The following is a 25,287-nucleotide window of genomic DNA, read 5'->3' on the forward strand; positions in this document are numbered from 1 at the left end:
CACACGCACACGAGCGTGTGCGCGCGCTCACATAACTTTATTTAGTAGTCCAGTGGGCGGGACTCTGAGTGTGGACCGACTGTGGCTGGCTGCGGAAAAAGTCTTCATTCAGCCTTCATCTGTGTGTGTGGACAGGACGCGTTTTGACCAGCACTCTGGTAAATGAGAACATTTAGTGTGAGGTGTGTGTGAGCTCCTCCTCAACAGGCTGTATCCCCAACACACACCGCCGGTGCAGTTTCATCTCTGGACAACTTTTTGGAATATAGGACGGCGGGGTCTTTGGTCGGTTAAAGCGCCTCTTTACCACATGCTGCCGTTTGGGTGCGTTTGACCCTGAACCAGCAGAGTAAAGGTAAGTTCACAGCTTCGTCTTTTTGACTACGTGCTAACGTTAAACGGTTTGTTCCGCAGTGTCCGTTTCGTTACCGGTAACGTCACGGTTGTTACTACGTTAGCTAACGTTAACAGTTGGAAAATTAAAAAAAAAAAACCTCGTTTCATGCTAAGGAGTTTATACGAAAAAAGGAGTTTAAAACATTTTGCTTTTCGCCAATGGATAACATTCACTCTGTTTTTAGCTATTTTTTGGATGCAGTGAGTGCTTTTCAGCTTTTAAGTTAGCCAAAATCAGATTTACAGGACTATTAACCACATGTACGTAACATGTACGTCAAGTTATATGCATCGCTGTAACTTAACCTGTGTGCCATTGAGTGTATTTTAAGACAGTGACATTTTCTCTGGTATTAATAATGTGTGAAGCTGTCTGAGGATGCTGTCTAACTTTGACATAGCTACCTGGACACAAACTGTTGGTTTTGGGCACATCTGAGAAATCATACTCAATTTTATGATTTGAGGAGAATGAAATGTTTGCCTAAATGACAGTTGCATGCTTTTAAAGGGGCAATGCAGATGGTTTATTTGTGTAAGAGGGACTGTTTATTTGAATGGGAAAGACACCAAATTCACAGGAGTTTGATAAAGCAAGGCTCATGCTGCCAAGTCAGTGGCAACTGTGTCACTTTGTTGAGGGACCTGATGAAAAAAAACCGCCCATGTTGTAGTTGAAAGGAGCCACCATGCAAATGATGTCACAGTCTAATTGTCAGTGTCCAACTGATTGTTCGGCATCTTCATTCATGGACATTCACTGTGAGGTTTGAGCCATTTTGCCGGCTTGCTGCGTCAGTGCTGAGGTTGGCCCAGCAGACATGAATAGTGATGAGGATGTGTGCTGACAGCTGAGTGGGACAGGATGGGGTGTTCCATGACTGACTGAACTGGGGTGTTCACTGCACCATATGCTACTTTTTTTTTTTCTTTTTTACATCATGCTGCTAAACATTTGGGCCAGCCTCATGACTCATGCTATCTTTATCTCCCTTCAGCTAAGTTTTCGTCCAGTCACTAAATCCAGGCACCCTCATTTACATTGTGGAATATTACATGGTATTACAGTGTATTACATTTTGGTATAAGGTCCGTCCTCATGGAAACAGAAGTCAGGGGTCAATTGCAATCCTTATCCTATCTGTACTATGGCTGCCTTCTATTGACAGCTGACTCACTCAGTGTTTAAATAGACATACATAAATAAAATGAGAATAGACACAACAACCAGTGATATATCACCGGAAATTCAACCAGTCAGCCCACAGTCCGGTCAAGAAGTCTTGAATTTCTAAGCAGACGTATCACCAGTGTCATCTGTTGCCAAATCATAATTTCTAGATTTGTTAAGCAGAGTGAGAATACACCAAGTATGTTAGTGGCTCACTATCTTTGCAGTATGTTAGCCTTTGCGTCTGCTTTGGGTGTTTGACTTTTATGTTAACCTACAAACTCAGTGGAGTGGTTTGGGGGTATCAGGTTAGAGGGTTGTACATGTTATAGTGCCATTCACCAGATACTGTACATAGACTGTAATAGGATGGGGTGTGCACAGATGAAAGGGGGAACCCAAGGCGTTGTCCTGGTGCCACTCCAGTTAGGGTGAATATATAGGGCTCAATGTTTTATTGGGGAGAACTAGTAAAATGGTTTAAATTTAAGACTTTGATGCTTTTTGAAGTAGGAGATTGTATAAATTGTTAATTTTATTAGATTTTGTTTCATAAAAATGCTTTAGTATGTCATAATGATGTGGTGCTGTCTCATAAAATAAGATGAAAGAATAAATGACATGAAATCTTATCTATCAATCAAGAGACGGTTTGTCACAAATATGAGTGAAGTCATTTTAAAAATCTTTTTTATGACCGTGACTTATCTAGTATTTATGAATAATCTCTTTCACCATTTTCTCTTTTCCTCTTATTGCAAACAATGTCCCTATTTTTGTATCTTTTCTTACTCTCTGCCTTTTATTATGCGAAGATAATCACTTCGCAGCACTGCATTTCACCTTTAAGAGTGAACTGAGCAAGAGGCGTTATGGGCATTTCCTTCTCTGAGACATAACTGTGATCATTGTATTCTGATGTTTTTTTTGCGTCAGCAGTGCTCTGTCTGGGTTTCTACGGCTCCATGCTGAAAGTATGCTGCGGTGAAGGTTAGTTAACTGATGACACACAGCCTCGTCTCTGATGTTACAGAGCATGTTGTGGGGAAAGTAGGTTACTGGGCCATGTCCTGCAAGCTTAAACTGAACGCTAGTCTGAATATTGCTAGAGCTGCTTAGTGTGACTGGGCATGCACAAATGGGGTAGGTCTGCTCAACAGCGGAGAGCTCGTTTCTAGCCTCTGTCTCTTTAAGAAAACAGAGCGGCGCTCCACATAGAATGAATGTTGAATGTTCAACCCATGTTGATTCATCTCAAACACACAAAAAATGGAGTGAAATCTGACAGCAGGTTAACTAACAGCACAGATTGCAAATTACTAAGCTCTCCTAACCTTAAACATTGGGGATCTTATCCCTTTGTCTGTGAGCAGCCTGTTTTTAGGGTTTTGTATGAATATATACATCTTAATCAAATTGACATAAATGTTTTTGTCTTTTAGAAATGAAAACGAAGTGCTGGTTTTGAAGCTGAACAGACATTTGGCTAAGTACTGTATGAAAGGAAGTCCAGGAAATTAATCTTTGAGTTTGATCTCTAAAAACATCCCAAGCTTAATTCTAAACTTTATTACATGGAAATGCTTATGATACATGTACGTAAGTCTTTGTCCTTGCTTCCTGTTTGATACCTATAGCATATATGGGTGTGCTGTTGTTTTATTCTTGACTATAACAATAGTTTCCCATGAGAATAAGAAACGTAATCCTATGGCATATCCTATATTAGTGTTTTGTTTTGTTTTATCTTTCATAATCAAGTGTAATCAAGTTTCATAAAGCCCAACGTGTACTTTTATTTATCAGGGTTATTTTCACAGACATACCATATACATGAAATATTTGGCCTAAACCATCAGAGGCATGCTTAGACTGAACAGTAAAAACATTACCTAGTCGGTAATAAAATAGAAAAAGCACAGAGAGATGGAAAACAGGCACTATGACTGTATTTAACAGGCATTTGAAGTATGTACTTTCCATCAGAACCAGACTAGATTCCCATGCACCTTGACAACCTGTAACACTAGTTGCTGATGTGTTCAGTGTTTTAAATGTTAAACGTCCAACACTTGGAGACAGTTTGCTCATTTCCAAAGAATGCAAGTCATGGAACACTTTTGTACAATTGTAATGCACAACAATAAACACGATTGAGCACTGGATGTTGAGGAAGAAATGGCAAAACAGTATTCTTAAGCACAAGTCATTGTTGAGATTAATGTGGGGTTATTGGTGCATACATTGAACTTAATCAGGTGTTAAATTAATGCAGAAATGTAGTTTATTTCTCACTGAGTTTGACAGAGGTAATAACTTCTCAGTTATGCACCACACTGTGTGCTGTTGCTGTCTTGTTTTGCTTTTGTAGAAGCTAATTCTTAATAATTATTTTTGCCCCTAGTTGTAGGGAATATTTACACAGTGGTTATTATTGCTAGAAAAGTAGACCAACATACAGTTTGCCTGTGTGCAATCACTACAGTGTGGCAACAAAAGATGGTGAAACAATGATGAAAATGCAAACAGGCAACTAGTGTAAAGGTTACATGCATTTTAGCATAAGACTTTTAGTTTCTGGTGAGGACAGACTGATTAAGGCTGTGCCTATAATGTTATTCCTTATCTCACAGGCTTTCCTGAGAACCATGTCCCGTATGATTTTGAGAAAGTTGTACAGTAGATATTGAAAATTGTAGTATGTTATTGCAAAGTATTTTTTATAATGTGGCAGTGCTGTCACCGCAATATGAAGCTCAGTGTTAAAAATGGGGGTTCACGGGAAATAGGAATTAAACATCGTCTGATAACATAGATAAAACTTGACACGTTAGAGGAGACTGATACAATATATGAAATTACAGTCAGAACATAAGGATATTTCAGTTTTACAATTTTTGAAAGTTCAAGGAAAAGTTCAGAAATTGCTTTCAATTTATTTATTATCAACATGGCTATTAATAGCTTTGGTGTGAAACAGCTTAATATTGTTTTAAGGGCCCACATAACTAACGCTAGATTAGCAGCATTTACTCTGAATTGACCCTGTTTTCATATTGCCCCAGTCTTGTTATGAACTAGTCCAGTATTTTGATGCTTACGCAAAAATATTTCAAACATCAATCTCTCACAACCCCTTTTGTGCTACATTTGGATTTATGCCTAAAGCCTGCTTAAATGGTGGGTGAGCATTTACTTCCTTTATTGTTAGAGAGCTTATTCTCCAATGCTGGAAGCAACAGTTACCACTTATCTTCACAAGATAAACAAAAAACAAAATATATATCTTCAAAATTGCAGCTCACACTACGTCAAAAATCTGAAACTGTAGAGGGGTATGGTTGTGACGAGGATAAAAAAAAAAAGAACACAAGATGCATTTCAGCTATATATCATATATATCATCAGTATGATGAAACAAACAGAAATAGCAAATTCTATAGACATTATATAATTTTGCCCTCACTAAATAAGTAAATTAACCATGTTCATCTTGAAATGAGAGAAAACTAAATGCAAAATCATGATGATAATAAGTTGCATTTAAATCTAGTTTGAAGATGTATAAAAATACTCTGCTTTGAACTGTCCAATGTGGTTTTTTCCACAAGGTCCAAAGTTCAATAAACTACTTGAATTCTTAAAATGTAAGTCGATATTCTGTCTGTCTTCCTTACTGAAAAATCGTGAATTGCTAGATATGGAAATATTTTTATTTAGAAAGTTTAACTGCTGGCAACAGGTTGTCTCCTACTTTACTGAAAAGTCCTCTCTCAGTGTGTGTGCGCTACAGGCTTAAAGTTTCCACATCACGCTTGTGTAATTCAAATACTGGATTATGATCGGCTTCCAGTGTGTGATGTCACAAAATCATGTTTGTATTCACGTCTTAAACTCAGATTTACAGTGAGCACAGAAAAATGTTCCTGCCTCTGTAATCTACATGTCAGTTTGTGCTTTATTGATGCTCCAGTATACAAACAAAACCGATACAAATGTAAGAAAAGAACATTCTTGTGAAGTTTCTGTTAATATTTAATATATTGTTTTCATATCCATCTGTAAAAGCTCTGAAGCTGCAGCATTCACAAAGGCGACATCACTCTCTGGGTTTAAAAAAAATGTTCATCAGTGTTGTTGAGTCAAATCTTTCCAACTGTCAAACTTCAGTACACTGTGCTCTGTCGTCTTTACTGTAGTCTGAACTTTAAAAAAAGGACTGGCTTGTCATGCCTTGGTAAACATTTTTGGAATAGTGAACGGCTGGTGAACCCTCAGTAAGGACAATTTTGAGGAGCCTTGAAGTGCTGAGACAGGCGATGTGTCCAAATAGAAAGACATGCTAATTGTTAACATCAATCATGGACATTCCTCCTGCTCTACACTGCACTGTACTGCGTGATGCTTGCCGCGGTTAACTCGGCCAGTGGAACTATGTTGCACATGACTCTTGAGACTATGACTGGTATTCATGTCACCCTCTTTAACCTTGTAACTATGACAGACAAAATGTTCAGCTCCAGTTATATAACTGCCTCTACAGACGTCATCGCCCTTGCCTCTGTCGCTGATCTCTTGCTCCAAAGCACACAGTCATTGTCCTCAGTAGCTTCAGGCTCACATCCACTGGGGCATGATTAAGACATTTAGCTGCTTTTTTTTTTAAAGTTCCCTTCTTCAGGCTTTGAGACTTATCACATTATATGATTTTGCTTCCTCTTTGTATATTCGTAGCATGAAAATGGTGTTATGCGTGATAAAAATCTGAACAAAATGTGTGAAACCTTTACAAAGATGCTACAGTAGTACACTAGACTAAAATGTACGGCGGTGACCTGAAATGTTCTGAGTAGCTTTTGAGGTAGCTCTCCTCATTATGAGGAGCGAAAATGTCATCTACATAAGTGAGGGTCATTAAGGAGCAGGTGAAATTAATTCAGCTGCTATGTGAGTGCTACATTGTCGGCTGCACAGCAATTTTCCATTTTTATTTTTTTGGAGACCCTTTCTTTGTCCATATAACTGATTCACATGACTTGAGCTCAGTGGCACAAGTCCATCAAAAATTGTCTTGTTTCAAATATGACATACCTTTTTTTTAATTAAATGTTTCAAAATAAAATACAAAACAGTGGTATGGTAATATGTATTTATTCAAAATTAGGTGTGGGGGAAAACTGGTACAGTTTAGTATTGTAATTTCTTATGGCAATATTGTGTCGGCACCAAGTATATTTTTTTTAATTGCACAAAGTTTTGATATTGCAAATACAAATAAACTTTTGGTAGACTTTTAGAAGAAAATAAATTGCTTTTATGTGTAGTTAATACATTCTGCTGCAATAAAAATGATTGAAGTGAGATGAACAGACCAAAAACTTTTTTTAAGCTCATTAGATAAAACAGATTCTGACAACATTTTCCTTTGGGGACATAATTTGCAGTCGAAAAAAGGTAATAAATCACAATATATTGCAGTATATTGTGTTGCAATACTCAAGATACAGCACACCATTTAAATTTGCTTTAAACTTGAGTATTGTGACAACATGGGCCTCTGATTATTCTCACCCCTATCTAAAATACAAGTAATTTGTTATTAGAAAATACAAAAATGCATCCTATACAAAGACTAGTCACCTGAATATGGATTTGGTCATAACCCCCCTACATTCAAAAGATGAGCTCTGCATCACAGATTAGAAATGGCCAACTGGAGGTGGGAGGCTGTGATCTCAGCGGTGCATGCTGGGTGGTTTCTGTCAGTCAAAGCGCCCATTGACTGACTGAGTGAGCAGCCAATTGAAATGTAACACAAGGAACTGAACAATTAGGCCACAGTGATGCACAAGTTCTATCAGGTGACAATAACGCTATGAGCCTTTATAGCAATAAATAGAAGTCAGGACTCAACAGAAGTAATCCCTCTAAATCATCATTTATGACCCACTAGAAGTGTGTGGCAGCGAATTTTTCTGCAGAGACTCTGACCTCTGCCTGAATTTTCTTCCTCTTTACTGTGTTCAAGACATTTATGGTCGTGAACACCCAAAGTGCTCAGGTGACTTTATAAAGACGCAAAAAAAATGCAAATATAGCGTGGCAAAATGCCAACAGGATAGAATCTGGGTATGGCTTTTACCTCCACTTCGGCTGGTGAATGTGGTTACAAACCGGCAATCAGGCATAGTATACTTTTAAGGATTGCTCAATTGCTTAGGGCAAATAAAATGCAGTTTCAAGTTAGTAAATCTAGCAATTCACTTGCATGATCAGGCAAGTGGTAAAAAAGAATTAAACCAGCCTTGTTTTGTAGGGCTGATGATGGACGTAGCTGAGGAGTGAGTTGGACATACATAGTTTATAAAATACTAATGAATAAATCAGTTTTAATGGCAATAAGTAAATTTTACTTTAGGCATGAAGATTTCTGAAAAACAAATAAACAAAAAAATTATGTTGAACCTTGAAGTGCAGTGGAGTAAGTAATTTCAAAGATCTCCAACATAACAAGCAACCACTTCAACCGGTCCAAAAGACAAAAAACTGTACCATTACAGCAGAATATGTTAAAGAAGAACATAGTACGAGAGAAAAAAATCACCTCTCCTTCCCTCGACATCAACAACAACTATAGAAAAGAATGTTAGATGATCCATTTGCATGTAGCCAAAGATTGTGATTAGACCAGGCTAATTGTTATACATTTTATTCTACAATTTGGGAATAAAAATGTCTTATTGGAGGATAAAATGACAATGACGTTAAAATGACATGTATTTAAATACCTCAGATATGCAAATACAAGCTCTTAAAGTATTTTGTTACAAATGACATCATGTTTTTTTTTTCTTCTGTCCAAAAAATACAACTTAAAAAATACTAGAAAGTTATTAAGTCTGTCTTTTAAATACCGCCTATCTCTTGAGCTTTCATCTGTTTTCCTCGACAACAGGTTCCTTTAAAAAAGCGGGTGTGGCTACACTTTGTATTTCAGATCCAGAAAAAAATGGTTTCACAATATGCGACTGTGTGTGACCTAGATGTGATTCAGATCTTTTGCTCAGGGTGTTGGCTGCATGTGCATCACAATGTGGTTTGTTTTTGTTGAGTAAAATACGTTACAAAGCAGACGGCTATAAACGGGCATGTCAGTTCTTATGATAAACGAAACAAACACTCTCACACTGGCCTCATCATTCTTTTTGATGTTCAGTAGGTCATCATCTGCAATCTGTGATAGCCAAAAGCTGATCAGTTTGATTGTCAGGCGGAGTCTGGAAAACATCCAGAGAATTAGTTAAATTTAACTAAAACAACTGGATGCCTTTATCTTATATATTTTATTGTGTGTCAAAAAAAATCATGGAAATCTGTCCAGAAATTCTCTTCCTCTACTGGGAGGTCAGAGGACAGGGTCTCTCACAGAGCTGGAAGTGATTTAAGAGTTTGCTCAAGGACCCTTCAGCAGGATGAATGAATCATGAATCATTATTACAGTGAAGCCTGATGTCCTACTACACCAATCTGCTTCCCTGTTAATATGAGCTGTTATCCTGAATAATGTGTGCACTCACAGGGATTGTAGTCTTTTCAAGCATCCAAATTAGCTGTATTTCACCGTCCTTTAGTCAGGCATGAAGCAAAACGCGAGCGTGTGAAAACAAGTCAGTGTGATTATTTTTTTTTCCCAGACGACAAATGATCCAGCCTTTTATCATTAAAAATGCAGACGTTATTAACCCACTTTCAGGCATCTATTGTGATTATATGTCAACTCATTTTTTTTTTTAGTTAACACCCTTAGGTGAAAAAGAGGCCATCTACAGCTGATAATGTGTCCTGTAGTTAAACTAAAACGTTAATTACTTTACAAATACATGAAAAATTAATGTGTAGCTGCCAATAATGTCTGCTGTTTCAATCTGGGAAAGAAAAGATAGCTACGGTCCAGTGCTTTTGGGTTTATTTGAATCAAAAAATCAGCCATTTGTTTAGCTGTTTCATCAAAGAGAATGTTGTTTACTGCACGCTGCTTTCCTCTCTAAAAAGAAACCTGATTTTAATGAGAGAGATTCGTGTGCTTCAGGAGGACGCGTTGGAAATATGGACGGCAGTGTTTCATAACAAGGAAAATGAAATAGCAATAGATAGGAATGGAGACATAAGGTCATTTTTTCCATGGGCTGCTTGCAAAAGGCTCTTTAAGTTCACTGCAGAGTCTGTGCAGAAGAGAGAGGCTGCTTGTGGCTTTACAAACACTCACTGATGAATTTATAAGAATATTATTATTATTATTGCTATCAATTGGAAGTTATGCATCATAAAAGAATCAGGACCCTTCCACAGCCGGGACTTTAATCAGAGATGTAACCTATGATCCGAGCTTGAGACAACGCTACAAAGAAAGAGCTGCATTGCCCTTTCCACCCGTGCCCTAGAATTGTGACCCACATATTTGCTCACACACTGCCTTAGGTAATTGCATCCTTTCCTGAGCAGCAGCACACAATAACAGGCCGGGAATAATTCGGTGATTCATTTAGAATTGTTGAAAGAATATAATTATGAGGAAATTTGAGAGTAGACCTACCTGGTGAAAAGATATTTGTTTTTAAAGGACTGCTTTTTCATTGAAGGGATGCAGCCACCCACAGCGAGGCTGTGCTGTGTGGTGAATGTGTAATTACAAGGCACTTTGGGTAAAGAACCAAAATCAATGACAAATGTTGTTGTATAACCTTGAAAAGTAAACACAAAATGAGTAAGAAAAACGACATAAAATTAGACTGAATAGGACTGAGCTCACTACGCACCAAAAATGATGGGACACATTCATTAGTTCATTAGTTAATAAATATTAAAGGTCAAGTTTGTAGTTTAGGGACACCTAATGCCAGAAATTGTATAAAATATTAATAACTATGTTTTCGAGAGTTGAAAATCATCTGAAACTAGGAATCCTTTTTTCGTTTGTTTCCCTACAATGAGCCCTTGATATTCTATACTATACTAGAGTGATGTTTGAGTCAGGGTTTTTTAAACAACCCGGCTCTGAACCAATTTGGCATGCCTTAACCATACACATATGTGTTAATCAATGATCCAAACCCAATATGTGACTACACAAACATGAGCTCATAGTTTCTGATGACCATCACTTAAAACACCCTACTTGTTGTTGGCTATATTGCATGCCATTCCTAGTAAATATCACAATAAAAAACACATTTTTCTGTTTAAAACCTGCAAACGTAGGAAGGCAGCACCCATCTTTTAAGCGCCTTAAATGTGATCTAAAGTGCACAGTTGATATAACTCACATGATTTGTTTACATGAGTGCACAGCTGATCTGTACAGTTGTTTGTTTACATGACGTTACAGAAGTGCATATTTAATGGATTCAGTGTGGATAGAGAGGCACTTGCTTGCTGTTAAGGCACCGTGTTAGGCGTACGTATTTGCTGAGGGAAATATTTTTTCTGGATATTATGGCTGGAGAGATTTAGATAGGCATATGTCAAACGGAAACAGATTTTCCTGGTCAAATACCAGAAAGCTGAAGCCATCAGTGCTGATGATAAAGCTGCTTTCTGTGTTAGAGGGGAAAGATAGAGAGAGGGGAAGAGTAAGCAGGAATTGGACTATTGCACTGAATTTAAAGTTGTAAATTACATACTCAGAATGCTGCTTTTTCACTTTATGGCATGGTAACGTATCCATATAGAACAGTTATAATATCCTACAAATGATATCCTACAAATCAGTGCCCCGCAAAGGACATTTACCTAAAGTCATGTTATTAACTTAAAGTTACAGAAGTAAGGTTTAGGCAGTTAAAGTTACTGAGGTTTGATTTAGGAAAAGAAACATGGTTGGGCATGTGGGGTATGTAAGAATTTGGTTGCATTACTTTTTATAGAAAAAGGTACGATCATTTCATGAGAACAACGTTGACCTGCCTGCCCAAAACCTGCAATATTCTCTAACAAGCTTACCCAAACCGTGGGTCAAGTCGCAGGCTGTAAATCGACTTGCACATCACTAATATATACATATGGAGTGGGTCTAGCCCTAGAATGGACAAATTTAACACAGGCTCTAGATAGATATTTTCATTTTTTTGCATTGCCACCATAGTTCTTCTACATGCTTGGCACACAACAGATGATTCAGTTATGCAACCCCACCACTAGATGCCACTAAATCCTACACGCTGGACCTTTAATTTTGTCTCTAGTCTCCAATCACACTTTAACAAGAGGCCAGAAATGATACAACTAAAATACCAAAGTGTCACATTAATAAGATGAAATTAAAATAATACTTTATAGTCACAGCCAGTTAATATTATGCTTAAATTTTAATTTTTAGTTTTTGCTTAAATGATTAAATTATTCTTCAAAAAGTCATTTTTTGGTGACTAATTGATTAATTGACTTAATATCAGCACAAAAAAGATGTTATCTAAGTCCATGATTCAGGATGTTTACATACGGGCAGTTATGAAAGAGCATGGGGAAAGGGCATGTGTTTTTTCCTGAACGCACAGCAGGTGAGGATGTGTTAAACTGCACCGTGACAGGATTGTCCGGCGGGTAAAGCTCAGTGAGCGCAAGGGTTCAGCTGTTGCCCAGGGGAGGATTAGTGTGAAGCGGCTGTTTGGTTGAGACGGACAGCGCTCGTGGGAAAGCACTGCTGAGGAGGGGCATGACGATTGTGTCTTCACTGGCTGGTGCCTCTTTTTTTGTTTCCATTGGATACTCAATGGAAGAAAATGATGTTTTGGTGAAGAATGTCCCAAATAGTCCCCTCCTGTGTTTTTTTTTTCCAATTTCCGTACTCTGCTGTTGGATAACGTTTGAAGATGTAGTGAGTGCTCCATCTTTACTGAATTACAAGTGCAAAATGTCCTTGACCTGAACATTGTGTAACCAGCCAGCAGTGAGGATGGACTGAATGGTTATGTAGAAATGAGACACCGTTTCCGGTAATAAGGAGATTTTCTTTTGTTGCTGCAGGAAGAACATCTGCTGTTGATATGATGCTCTTATGGGAGAGAGTTCAAGAGAGGCATTCAGCAGGAATGACAGTATTTCCAGTTTAAGTTTTTATCATGTACTTATGCCAGATATCTAAAATGAGGCTTAAGTTTGCTGCCTCATCTATGAGATTATGTACTGTGAATTACAGCATTTATTATTCCTTTTCATATCAGATTTTCAGAGCAACCTACTGCATTTGATTTGCTAGGATTTGTTGTTTTATTATTATCATATGAGGCATTCTTTATATCAAATACGATTTAATATTAAAAGAAAAATTGGGGAATATTACTTCAGATCTGTAACAGGAAATCATCTCTGCAGCCCATCTTTTAGCCCAGTAGTAAAACATGCATCACTGCTGTGTCCACTGAAGGTTTAGGCTGTTATAATGAGGAATCAAAGCATACAGCGAGAACAGTCGCCTGCCACTTTATTAATATTAATCACACTAACAAATGGGTTTCTGAGGTGTGTGTGAAAAATCTCCCGAACCTGAAGAAAATGGAAACCAGTGGCTTGATGGACATAGCTGCCGTGGTTGGGGGGGAAAGTAGACACCACACATTGTTACCATGGGAACACAGAGCGAACAGCAGTGCCACAGTCTAATTAATGACAGTCAGTGCTTCAGCAGAGGGCCACGATGACATCATCAATACCAGTATCACAGATGTAGCTAGAGGCAATATGGCTTAGTGTCTGAGTGATTATCAGAATAATCCAGTTTTTCCACTGAAGTCAAGGCAAACGGTCCGCACAAAGGTGCAAGGTGTGAAGCACCCGACACTGAACATTTATTATGTAGTGAGGCCTGCTTATGAACACTAAATGTCATCTCATCATCCAATAGCATGACCTACATAAGAGCAGAACTAATCTCTATGTAGGCGGATGGTGAATAATGCAGTAAAATGTGGGAGATCTTTATGAATCTTAGATGTCTCACACTTGTTGCTCGCTGGCAAAGCGTTTCACTTTGGAATAATTGTATATCATCACTGGCATTGTTCATTTTTCTCATCATTATGTTGTATTCAATGTGTAAGATACCATATGACTGAGTCGATTACACGGCTGTTTGGGATGCTTTTTTAATATCATTTAATTAAAACAGCCTTCATTAGTTCTTCGTCGTGTTACGTAACTAGCAGCAACTATCCCTGCGTTAATATGCCATTAAACCTTTCTGATGTATTCAAACACATTACTTCAGAGCATCCCTTTAAAGATCCAGTGTTATGTTTAGGCACTGTTTGGAAGTAACTAGGTACATGCAACTAGTTATGTGTAATTAAATTACAAAATAAATATAACTGTCAATGTAATATAACTTACATTGACAGTTAAAATACAGTTACTAATTAAAATGTCGGTGACTACAAAGGGGTTTTGAATATACTGTATTCTTTTCAGTAAAAAGCTTATATATAGGATAAAACTGTTGTTTTGACTCTTTTTTCATGCAGATGGCATATTCCCCGACTTCAGAGGTCAGCAAAGCTGCTGCTTAAGCATTGTATGACTTACAAAGAGCCATCTTCAGACATCTATTTGGCAGTTTGTATTCAAATTTTACTGTTTTGAATTTGCTCTCTTATTTCAATTTGCGACGCCTCGCCACTGCCAGTCAAATCAATGTGCATCGCTCTGAGTCTACCATGCCTGCAACCAGCCGACCACGCCAAATCAGGTGGCCATGCTGTCAGACAAAAGTTGCCTTTTTTAATTCCACAGTATTTTCCTTCTGAAACCAGACAAGGGGTCTAACATCACTGCACACTGTAAAGTTTATTTGTCAGTTGTGAAAGTGCTGTCAGCATCAAAATGCTGACAAATGCTGCTCAAACCTTTACCAGTATTGCCCAGTTTAAAACATTTGCTAGAAAAGTGATCAGAAAGTAACCAAATGTAATAAGTTACATAACAGCCGCTTTTACACTGAAACGGCACTGTAGGGCTGCAACGAAGTTCACCCTTTATACCGCCCCTGCATTTTTATACAGAACCAAATGATGGCGGCATCATTCCACTCCAGTGTGTGATTATACACTGCATTGCAGCATCCCGCAATCAGAAGAGGCGGGACGGGCGTGAGATGTAACACAACAGCAATGGCCACCAATGTGACATAAAATATATGCCTCGGCAGCGCTTAATAAAGGCATAACGTATCAATCACAGTCATTTACCTTCTCTGTTGGCAGCTGATCATGTTCTCTGTTTAAAGGGTAAGGAATTCTGGTATCTCATGGTTTTCCCAATTTGTGGACACTTACGGCTGCTGCTCCTCTTCTTTGTATTAGCTGCTAACTGCTGCTAGAGAAATTTCATTTGGCTGTGGTCTCGTCACTAGATACCACTAAATTCTACATTTCCATAGGTACCTCATATTTATAAAGAATGATATTTATGTAACAAGAGTACTCATCCATGCATATGAGGCAGCACTGTGGAATATCAGTGCTTTTAGCTGATTGTCAGCATGCTAACATGAGTTTAGCACGTAATTTAAGTGTGCTAATATTTGTTAATTAGCTCTAAACACAAAGTACAGCTGAGTGTGGGGAATATCAATTTATTTGGTCATGATAAAAGTATCAGACGAGTTATATTTTTTGACCTGATGATGGCATTATATTAAAAGTAATTTTGGCACATTTCACTGTGTATTAATAAATATTATAATTTATCCTTATAGGAACTTGTGACTGTACTGAATTTCATTGCAATCTGTCCAATATCACTGATATTTGAAATTCACGATAGACCCGCTCCATTGGCCCAAAGGGAATGATTTGTCAGGCGGGGACACTTCAATATGGTGTTCATGAAGGGTCACAGTAGGAAGTCTTTGTTCTTGAAATTTTCATATGAGATCATCAGAAATCAGTGAGCATTAATTTCCTCTGTGGCAGGTCAAGCATCATGTATGCATTATTGGAACTGGCAGGAAAAATAATTGATAGTGAACATAAAAACTATTACGAGACAATGCAAATGTGTTACTATTGTTAACAAAAATGAAGCATGGCACGCTCACTTTAAATCCTTCGGTTTATTCGTCTCTCGTTTCCTCCAGTGTAAAGTAATCACAGACTAGACAGGTGGGTAAATACAAGAGTGCTGTGTGCAGTTTATTGACATCATGTTGCATGATATCTGGGTTATAAAGGTCAGACTTTTGAGGCAGCTACCTCTCACCACCCAAAGGAACCACCATGTCCCTCTGAGGTCCAATCATATGCTTTCTCTCAGTTTTTGCACCAATAATTGATCATCCGTCTTATTGTTTTTGTTTTTAATTTCTGTGAGGGACATTGTTTTCCATCCATCTGTATCAAATGTCCTCAATTAAATGTATTATTATTTAATTTCTAGCTTTTGTAAACTTCAGTATTTTCATGTCGGTTTTTGGTTTTCAAGTTCTGACAGCAATATAAACCAAGTCAGATCCCTCTATCTGACTTTTTTGGCATGCATTTTAACATTTGATGATCAAAGCTGTGTTAAAATGATGATACAATTTGTATAATAATTTACTTGCTGACTGAGTCCGTCTTGTTTTTATTTACTAGGTTATACTATTAAAATCTGCTTTTGTGTCAGGACAGAGTCAAAAGAGACATTTAAAGTACCAGTATGTAGGGTTTCCAGAAACTGAATATAATATTCATTACTATGTTTTCATGTTTATAGTCACCTGAAACTAAGAATAGTTGTTTTTGTTGAGTAAGAATGAGCCATATGCATACATATGTAGTGGGTCTTTCCTCAGAGTCCACCATGTTGGTCCTACAGTAGCCCAGAACAGTAAAACCAACAACAGGCTGCAGATAAGACCATTTTGTGTTTTTGCATAGGCCACCGTGGTTCTCCTACACGCTTGGCACACAGGCAAAAGTATCGGTTGGTTGCAGCCTGCAACCTCACAAATGCCACAAAATTCCACACTCTAAACTTTTAAAAGAGTGACTTCTTTCTTTTTTGTTTTTAAAGATTATTTTTGGGGCATTTTTTTCTTTTTATTGGTAGGATAGTCTGAGATTGACAGGAAAGGAGGGAGAGAGAAGGGGGAATGATGTAAAACAAATTTTTCAGTGAGTTCTGGTTTCCTCTCGTTATTGCGGTGTTAAGATATGGGTCTATTGTTGCTGTAGGGAATGTTCTGTTATGTAGAAGAATGTTCTTATAACTGAAGCCCAAAGTAATCAGTAGGGTCCATTGTATTACAAAAATAATTAGATTTAAAAAATTGAATAAATCAAGCCTCATGAAAACTGTTACCTGTGCAAACAAGGGTTTACATTTTAAGAATTAAAATTTGCCTATGCATTTTAATATACATAAAGAAAAATCTCTGGTTTCTATCAAATCTGATTTCTTCAACAGGACAGTAGACAGTAAATATACATAAATATTAGTAGAAGTATAGTTGGATACCCCATACAAAAGCTAATCTGACATGTTACACAAAACCCTGGTAGGTAATCACACTTGAGTCACATGTAAATGAGGACTATTATTTACTTGTAATCCACATTTAACTCTGCAAACTTGGCATATGAGGGGATAAACAGCTGAACAGCTGAAAACTGTTTTGCTGGAGCCCCTGTGTTGCTGCTGACTTGGAAAAGTGTTAATAGTAACACATTTGACACGAGTTGCAGGCATCCTGGTGCATGGGGAGTAATTTCATACTTTTTATGTATTTACCAGGACAGCAACACCATTGCAGATGATTGAATGGAATACATTTGGTTCTGGTCTTGGTTTAAAGTGGCTGTCAGTGACATTTGTGTAGTGTCTTTGTCCGGGTTGAGTCACTACCACCATATACAGTAACTGATGTTTGATTTTTGACAATAGTTTCCTCATTTGGGAGGAAATTGCCATCCACCCAACTTTCACACCTTTTTTACATGACAGAAACTGGGACAACCAATGTGATTACATGGTGGGAGCTCCACACAGAAAGAGCCGACATTGGGTATTGAATTTGACCAGTGTAATAGGGGGGCTCAGTAGTGCCTGGTGGCCTCGCTGTGTTTAGTCTGTTTTAAGTGTAACATACTTCAAGGTTTCAGCATATAAGCCTTGTTTTCACCAAGCAGTCTGGTTCAGTTCAGTTTAGTTCAGTTTAATTGGTTACACATTAGTTATTTTTGCATTTACATTGTCAGAAGTTGTGGATGGTAACAACAGAACTGTCCCATTCCATACTGTTTTTGGTCTATAAGGAATCAATGCACAAACCAATTATTTTTGATATCCAGAGCAAATATGCTTAGGACACCCAAATGGCCACTAAAGGTCCTATAAATATCGCTGAATGATCGGTGAGGTGCAGGCGTTTCTCTGCATCGGCCAAGAAGAAGAAATGCAGCAAGAGCTGGAAGGAGCAGTGATGTTGCTATTGTCATTTTTTGTGTGGCGGGCTGCCACGTTTAAAACATCTGCAGCAATGTATTGGTTGTATATTTTTGGAGCTAGACAATTCTTTAGGAGCAATATTGGGAAAAACATATTCTGTTTTTCATTGCGCCTCAGTCTCGGAGTGCAGAGCATATTCAGGGTACAGACGAAGCAGCAGAGCACCAGGTGCGATTAACGTGAAACTTAATTGCTGAATGCGCTGGGTAGCTGCTCATCATCAGCCCTGACTGGACCAACAGATTAATTATCCATCCCGTGACACAAACTGCTCCTGAGGAGAAAAAAAAACTTGTGATGAGTTCACCTGTTCTGCATTCAAGGACCTGCAAAAACTTCAAAATTTAGAGAGGAGATACAGAATGACGCACATAGATTCTAATTCTGTGGGAAACACTGCCGTACAGGTTACTTACTGGTTCTGAGGGTACTATATGGAAAGTGTTTGATGGCAGTGTGGCTATAGGCAGCAGCGGTATAATGATTTTCTACCTTCTATGATTTATTGTTATTTTCATCACAAACTCCATCATAATTAATAGTCTTCCTTTATATTCATAGGAGAAGCTATTTTGGTTGCTTGGTTAGAAGTTAAGCAGACACCCTACTTGATCAGCCATCACTTTGATAAATAGTAAGTACAGGACTGAGCACACCTCATGAGTAAAGTGTCTGTTTGCAAGAGAGACCTCAAACTCTGTATCTGTTGTGGAGCAGCCACGGTGAGGAGTGGTGAGATGGTGGAAATTTACCTCTCAAGTCACTCAGCACTGCTTTCACCTCAGTACAAAAGGTGCCACGCCAAGGATTTAAGATTCCTTTGAACACAAACATGCAGCCATTCAGTTACAGAGGGAGCAATAAGTCATAGATTGGCTGTGCTGTTGTGGCTCGACGTCTCACAAGCTGGTTAAAATGGCATCATACTGGTACCACATCATAAGTCAGATCAGTCATCGAAACCTGGACTACTACAACAGCTGCAGTCTGAATCAACTGCAGGAAAGTGTGAGTCATTACATGAAGATATTGAAACAAGTGGTCTGCAAATGTAGCATTGCTGTAACTTTGTTTCAAGCTCATGGATGTCTGGCGAGAAATTTGAATCCTAAAATGTCAAATAATGAGGATTGGCAGAGGCATAGGCAACCATCTGGTTGGCTTTGAAGTTGAAATCACATACCCACACTCCAGATCATTTTCTGTTTTAAATGTAATGGTTTAAAAAGCTATTGAACACATCCACAGGGACCAAAAAATACAGAACACCAGATACAGATTTTGTGTGTCCCCTGTGCAGCTCATGTTGGATTATACACACAGTATGCAATATTTTGTTATATTAAAGTTCATAATTGAAGTTTTTTTTTGCATGTGCTTAAAGGGAATATTTCACTCTCAAAATAAAACGTTCAGAGAGCAGGCTCACACTCAGGCCAACACTCACCCTCTTTATTATGAGATGCTCTGTTTGTCAAATTGGGAACATGCACTTAGCCTTTTCTGATGTCATAGTTTGACGTCAAGGCAGTTGATTCTCATGTGCTCTATTGTCTCCACTCCTCATTCACATGACAACTGGTCTAGATCACAAGACTCCTTATCATTTGAGAATCTCTTTTATGCAACCTAAAACGTCCTACAAGGAAAAGACGATGTAAGATTACATAAGAGGTGGCAGCGTCAAAGCAGGTGTTACAAAATACTCTTGTAACACACAGCACTAAAGCTTTGACTAAATATCGAAGACACAGACAGAAGTACACGCTTCTTATCAGAAGTCTGTCAAACACAACTAAGTCAATACAGACCAGAGGGGCAAATCCTTTAGTGTGATTATCAAGATGTACAAACAGCTTATCAGCTGGTGTCCTGGTGGATCAGTGTCATAAGAGTTATAGCATGAACATTGATGTTCTCGGTTTGAATCAGACTCTGGACCGTTGCTGCAAATCACCCACTCAGTGCTTTTTAGAGAGGCAGGGGAGCGTGGTGTTATGAATGGCAATGTAAGTCAGCTGGTCAGTCGGTCCACCACTTTGTTCCAGACTGAAACATATTTGCTACTTTAAATGGATGGGACTGCCATGAAATGATTGCCATCACATTCATGGTCCCCAGAGACTGAATCCTGTTGACTTTTCTTTCAACACCACCATGAGGTTCACATTTGTGATTTTGAGGATTTCCATGATGTTTGGCACAGACATGCATGTCCCCCTCAGGATGATTTGCAATAATGCCGGTGATTCTCTGACTCATTTCCCATCAGCCTCTTCTGTTCTTTGTTTTACTGTTAATAAGCAAACGTTAGCATGCTAGCATGCTTAATTAAGATAGTTAACAAAGTAAACACTATACCTGCTTAACCTGTTAACCTTTCATAATTGTCAATGTATTCAAGTCAAGTCAGTTTTATTTATAGCTCAATACAAATCACAATTTCCCTCAGGTGGCTTTAAAATCTATATAGTCTATACACCACCCTCCTTCCTTTGCTGCAGATAAGGAAAAACTCCTTTAATGGGGATAACATGAAAAATATAATCAGGAAGAGCATCTGCAGTAGATGTGGTGTGCACAGAATTGATCAACATAAAAAAATACAACTTAGACAGTCCACATTACACAATGATACATAAAACATGATCATATGTATAAGCAACGTAGGCATAGTGCCACACTGGCATTAGCATTTAGCTTTAGCCTCACAGAGCCACTAGCATGGTATTAGACTCTTAGTATTGTTCTACTGTAAACTGTTAACTAAAAAAATCCACTAATGGCAAATACACAGCTTTAAGAAGACCTCTCAGTGTTAGCTAGTGTGAAAATGCCCTTCTGTTTTCTAAGACGCACACTAAACTTTGAAAATTAAGATTTTGCCAAGACTCGGGGTCTTATTTTTAGCAGCTATCCAAGCTTCTGTTACAAAATACAGGATTATTTTCAGGTTTGTTATAATTATTATTACATAGTAATGTACCATCTACCTACTGAAGATCAGTTCTCGCAGCAAAATGACAGCTACAACCAGTAGTAGGGGGTTCCTGGCTTTAGTTACTCAAAACAAAACTGTGTTAATCCAATACAGGAGTCTTGTCTACAACTGTTGACATACTCTGTAGACTCTGTGGAGACTGCACAATTAGGTTAAAGATGCAGTTGGTGATTCTAATCCAGCATGTTTTGTCATATTTAGGGGTCGGCTAGCTGTCTGTTGCCTGCCTGGGAATCAGCACAACACACCAGGCTCACAAAACTCAGATCGTATGTCAAACTAGGTAGTGCTGATTAAATATGAATCAAGATTCTGTTATTGCATTGCCTATTTCTCTATCAAGTGTTTTCAGAAACACGTTTAAGTGTATTGTTTAGCTATAATTTGAGAAAGTTTGTGACCAGATACAATTTTTTTCCTGCTAAAAAAAAAAAAACAGACTAGGCACAGCTCCAAACTGCATGTTTCGTTCAGTGCTATGTCAGATATATTTTGTTACTGATTGGTTCTTAGCCTATCCAATGGCAGAGGCATTTTGGTCTGCGCCAGTTAATTACGCCCCTTGGAAATCGAAAGTGAACTTGGAGGGACGGTGCCAGGCTAGTGTGTTCACTGGAAAATAAAAAATCCAGTATTCATACACAGCCCTATCTCTGTAAATGAGAAACAATCAAAGTTGGATGGAGCCCCACAACGCTATTCCAGCCAATCAGCAATGGGAGGCGTTTGCGCTCGTAAACAGGACAGGGGAAAGGCAATGGATGTATAAAGAGAATGGCAGTGGGAGCGAGAAGGACGGTAAATCAGGCATATGCTAATGTGCTGAACTCCACATTGAATATCAACAATCTTTCCCCAGGATCGCTGAAGCCACCTTTAACTGTGAAATGATAAACACACCAATGATTATGACAATCAAATGTAGTTTACCTCCTTATAACCTCCAAATTACCAGATTGTGTTAAATGCTAACTTTTTTAAATGCTTTAAAAGTTATAAACACATGGCCATATGTCTGCATCTGCTGCCATTTGTGTGATCATTTGACAGAAGCAAAACATTTGGAGCCAGTCCATTATGAGCCCTTGAAATTAGTCATGCAGACTGCTGACCCACATTTGGGACTTTGGCTGAGGGAAAAGGCAACAAGGAAGTTGTAAAAAAACAAAAAACATGGGATGTGGGGAAGTACTCAAGGGGAAAAACAAATGGCCTTCAGCTTCTTGTTTTGCTGATGAATTGTCATCTTTTGTTGTGCTTAGGGCTTCTTTTTCCCCCCCAGATTGAAATAAATGCTTTATAAACTTACAAACAGGGTCAGACAGGCTAATCTGCTCCGTCTTGCAGGCAGGGAGGAGACACCATTTCCCCCTCACCTCCTCTTATGTGATTCATAGAAGACTGACAGGTCGATTCATGTACATTTCTCATCATGTCAGTCCCCTTATGTGTGTGAGCGCACACCAGGCTGGATAAATGTAGCCCTAATAGATTAAAGGCTACTTGTCATGCCTCCATGGCCAAGTGGTATTAGGCTACACTTCAGACCGTACCATTCACACTTCTACACCCCGAGTAAACTGCGTTACACACATATTACACATATGGGTGATTCTTCCTTACACTGACATTTAGTGGGGTGCTATTATGCATGTAGCACGTGTTATAGATTACAATCAGCCCACTCCTCCGGGTCACTACAGGTTTCTTTCGGTTGTGTTGCACAGCCGACTGCTTATGCTGCTGCCGTCGTTAGCCGAGTATTGAGCTACCAGCTGACCTACTTTCTCCGCTCTCAGCCACTCGGTCCTGTTTACAAGCCACTGCCAGCGGAGGATGTGGAGTACAGTGCCTGGAAAATAGACGGACACAGCCCGCAACTAGCAAACGGGGACCACGAATGGGACGTTTAACCGTGTGTTGTTGATAAATTAGGACTGTCAAAGCCACAGACCGCTCACCGGCGATTAATAACATTAACTTAGGCGTTGTTATGCAATTTAACGCTTTCGGGGCGCGCGCCTGATCAGTGTGTCGCTGGTAGTTGCGCTCAGCTGCTATGCTGTAGTTTTTTTTTGTTTGTTTTTTTTTAAAATGACTACATTGATTAAAGTTGAGCGTGGATCTTTATTTCTTCTGAAGAGCCCCTTTCAAGGTACGTGAGATTTAATTAAAGCTTTCGCGTCGCGAGCGCAGCATGTTGTCATGTCACCCCCTTTTTAACATCAAAGTTCACGAGTGGCCTCTTTGCAAATTAAAGGAGAGGTGGTCGACAGATTGTTGTGGCCCTTTTCCAGATTTTCCACCAGACTGCGTAGGCTGGAGATATAGTGGTCAAACACAGGAGTGTGCATTAGCAGCGTATCCCCAGCGCTCTTGAACGCTGCTTACATGTTTTCAGCTCACAGTCATCAAGTGCCCTGGTTACAAGGTTGAAATAACCTATTTTTCTCTGTTGAACCCCTGCTGATGACATTCATGGCAAAACACTGAAATGATTTTCGTCACTGTGTCCTCTGAGACGTCACGTAGCAAAAATTGTTAAATGTCACAGGAAAAGAAATCCTGAGATAATTTCTCAGCGGGCTTAGGTCAGGCTGATGTTACCCAACCTGGCAGCTTTAAGTCCACTGGAGTTCACGGTTCTCTAAATAACCCACTGTTTTCTTGTTCAGGGGGCTTTTTGGGCTTCTCATTTGCTGACATGGTTTTCTTTCAGAGAGAGGGAGAGATTTCCTCTGTTTGACCCCGGGATATAATGTGGCAGAATTACTTATTTACTATGTAGGCTTTGTGGTAAACTTAAGGGTCATTGAGTGCACTCATGGTCCTTCCCACTGTTTTTCATTTGTAGGTGTGTAACCAATAGAAGTATTTCCTGTTTCTTTATCACTTAAGGGAAGCTGTACCTACAGCAGATACCTCAACAGAAAACTGAAACTTTTTTCAATTTAGAAAGTGATCATTACATTCTAATATGCTTAGATTTTTATTTATGTTCACACCATTGTATATGCAAATGGGCTCTTATGTTGATATAATGTCACCTTAGAATTATAAGGTTCTAACATACTAAGCAGTTTTGAGATACTGAGCTTCAAAGTTTTGCCTTCCACAAAGAAAAAAATATATGAACCTCTTTTTTCTAAATAAAAAGTCAAAAAATTAAAAAAACACCTCACATTATGTTAATAGGTTGGTACAGAGTAAGAATATATGAATAACTAAAAAAAAACTGACAAAAACTGCAGATAGAACCTTATAATTCTAAGGTCACTCTAAGCAAAGGACCAGCGGATCTGTTTGTGATTACATAGATTTTGGATATTGGTGTGGCTTTCTGCTTTTAGATTTGATATTTACCAGTTATAACCATTTTATAGGGAAGCCAAGCACATGAGTTAAGATGCATGATTTTAGATTGTATGCAATGTAAGACAAAGCAACCAGACCTAGATACATGTCACACCTAACACTTCCAGTTTGACTGAAGCTAAGCCTGTCCAGGCCCAGTTAATGTTTACCCGACAGCTTGGGCTGTCAGCTCAAAACCAGATGCAGGTGGAAGTGGTCGGGCAATGTAAACTTTTACACAAACAGACAGTAGCAGACACAACAGCAGACTGTATGGCTGGATTAGCAAGTACCTCAAACTCATCTATCAGTACAAGAGCAGCAAAGCTCTTGTTGGAATACCGTAGTATTTTTACCTACAGCGACAGTGCTGCTGGAATTGTTTCTTGTGATTCAGCATGCATATTTGTCACTGTGGTTACTGGTCCTGCAGACAATTATTAAAACGGGAACTACCACTGAAGTGATTTTGGATGTTTTGTTACGGTTTTATATGTCTGTCTGTGGACAGATGTTGTTAACACAATAGCATTTGAATCGTGCAAAATGCAGTCACTAACTTTACAGTGTGTAGTTGAAATCACAATGGAGACCGAGTGTAAAGATTGATTAGGTTGAGCAAGGTTGCTGGAAGTAGGAGGACAGGAAGTTGGGAAAAGGCCATTGGCAACCCTACTTTACAACCATCGCCCACATTCATTTTAAGTTGCAGATCGTCGTACCGCGGCTGGAGTGATTGTATCGCAAGATGATCTCTTGTTGAAGAATGTTGTTGGCTTTCAAAATGTGTGCAGATAGCCTTTTCTCACTGCCAGTCTATCTATGTATTGTGTGTGTGTGTGTGTGTGTGAGCAGGTAAAAATTAGCATAATAAACCCTGTGATAA

General features: G+C 38.7%; 1 protein-coding gene across 6 annotated transcripts in view; it reads left to right on the forward strand.

Moving 5' to 3' along the window:
• Positions 1-233: 233 nt before the first annotated feature.
• npas2 (neuronal PAS domain protein 2) overlaps positions 234-25,287 on the forward strand; it is a 60,664-nt gene continuing 35,610 nt past the window's right edge. For all 6 annotated transcript variants that reach the window (XM_042499574.1, XM_042499578.1, XM_042499576.1 and 3 more), the window contains exon 1: positions 234-355. The gene's annotated coding sequence lies outside the window, so the exon portion shown is untranslated. The remainder of the gene's footprint in view (positions 356-25,287) is intronic.

This window comes from Plectropomus leopardus, chromosome 13, assembly GCF_008729295.1.
Source record: "Plectropomus leopardus isolate mb chromosome 13, YSFRI_Pleo_2.0, whole genome shotgun sequence".
Classification (NCBI taxonomy): domain Eukaryota; kingdom Metazoa; phylum Chordata; class Actinopteri; order Perciformes; family Serranidae; genus Plectropomus; species Plectropomus leopardus.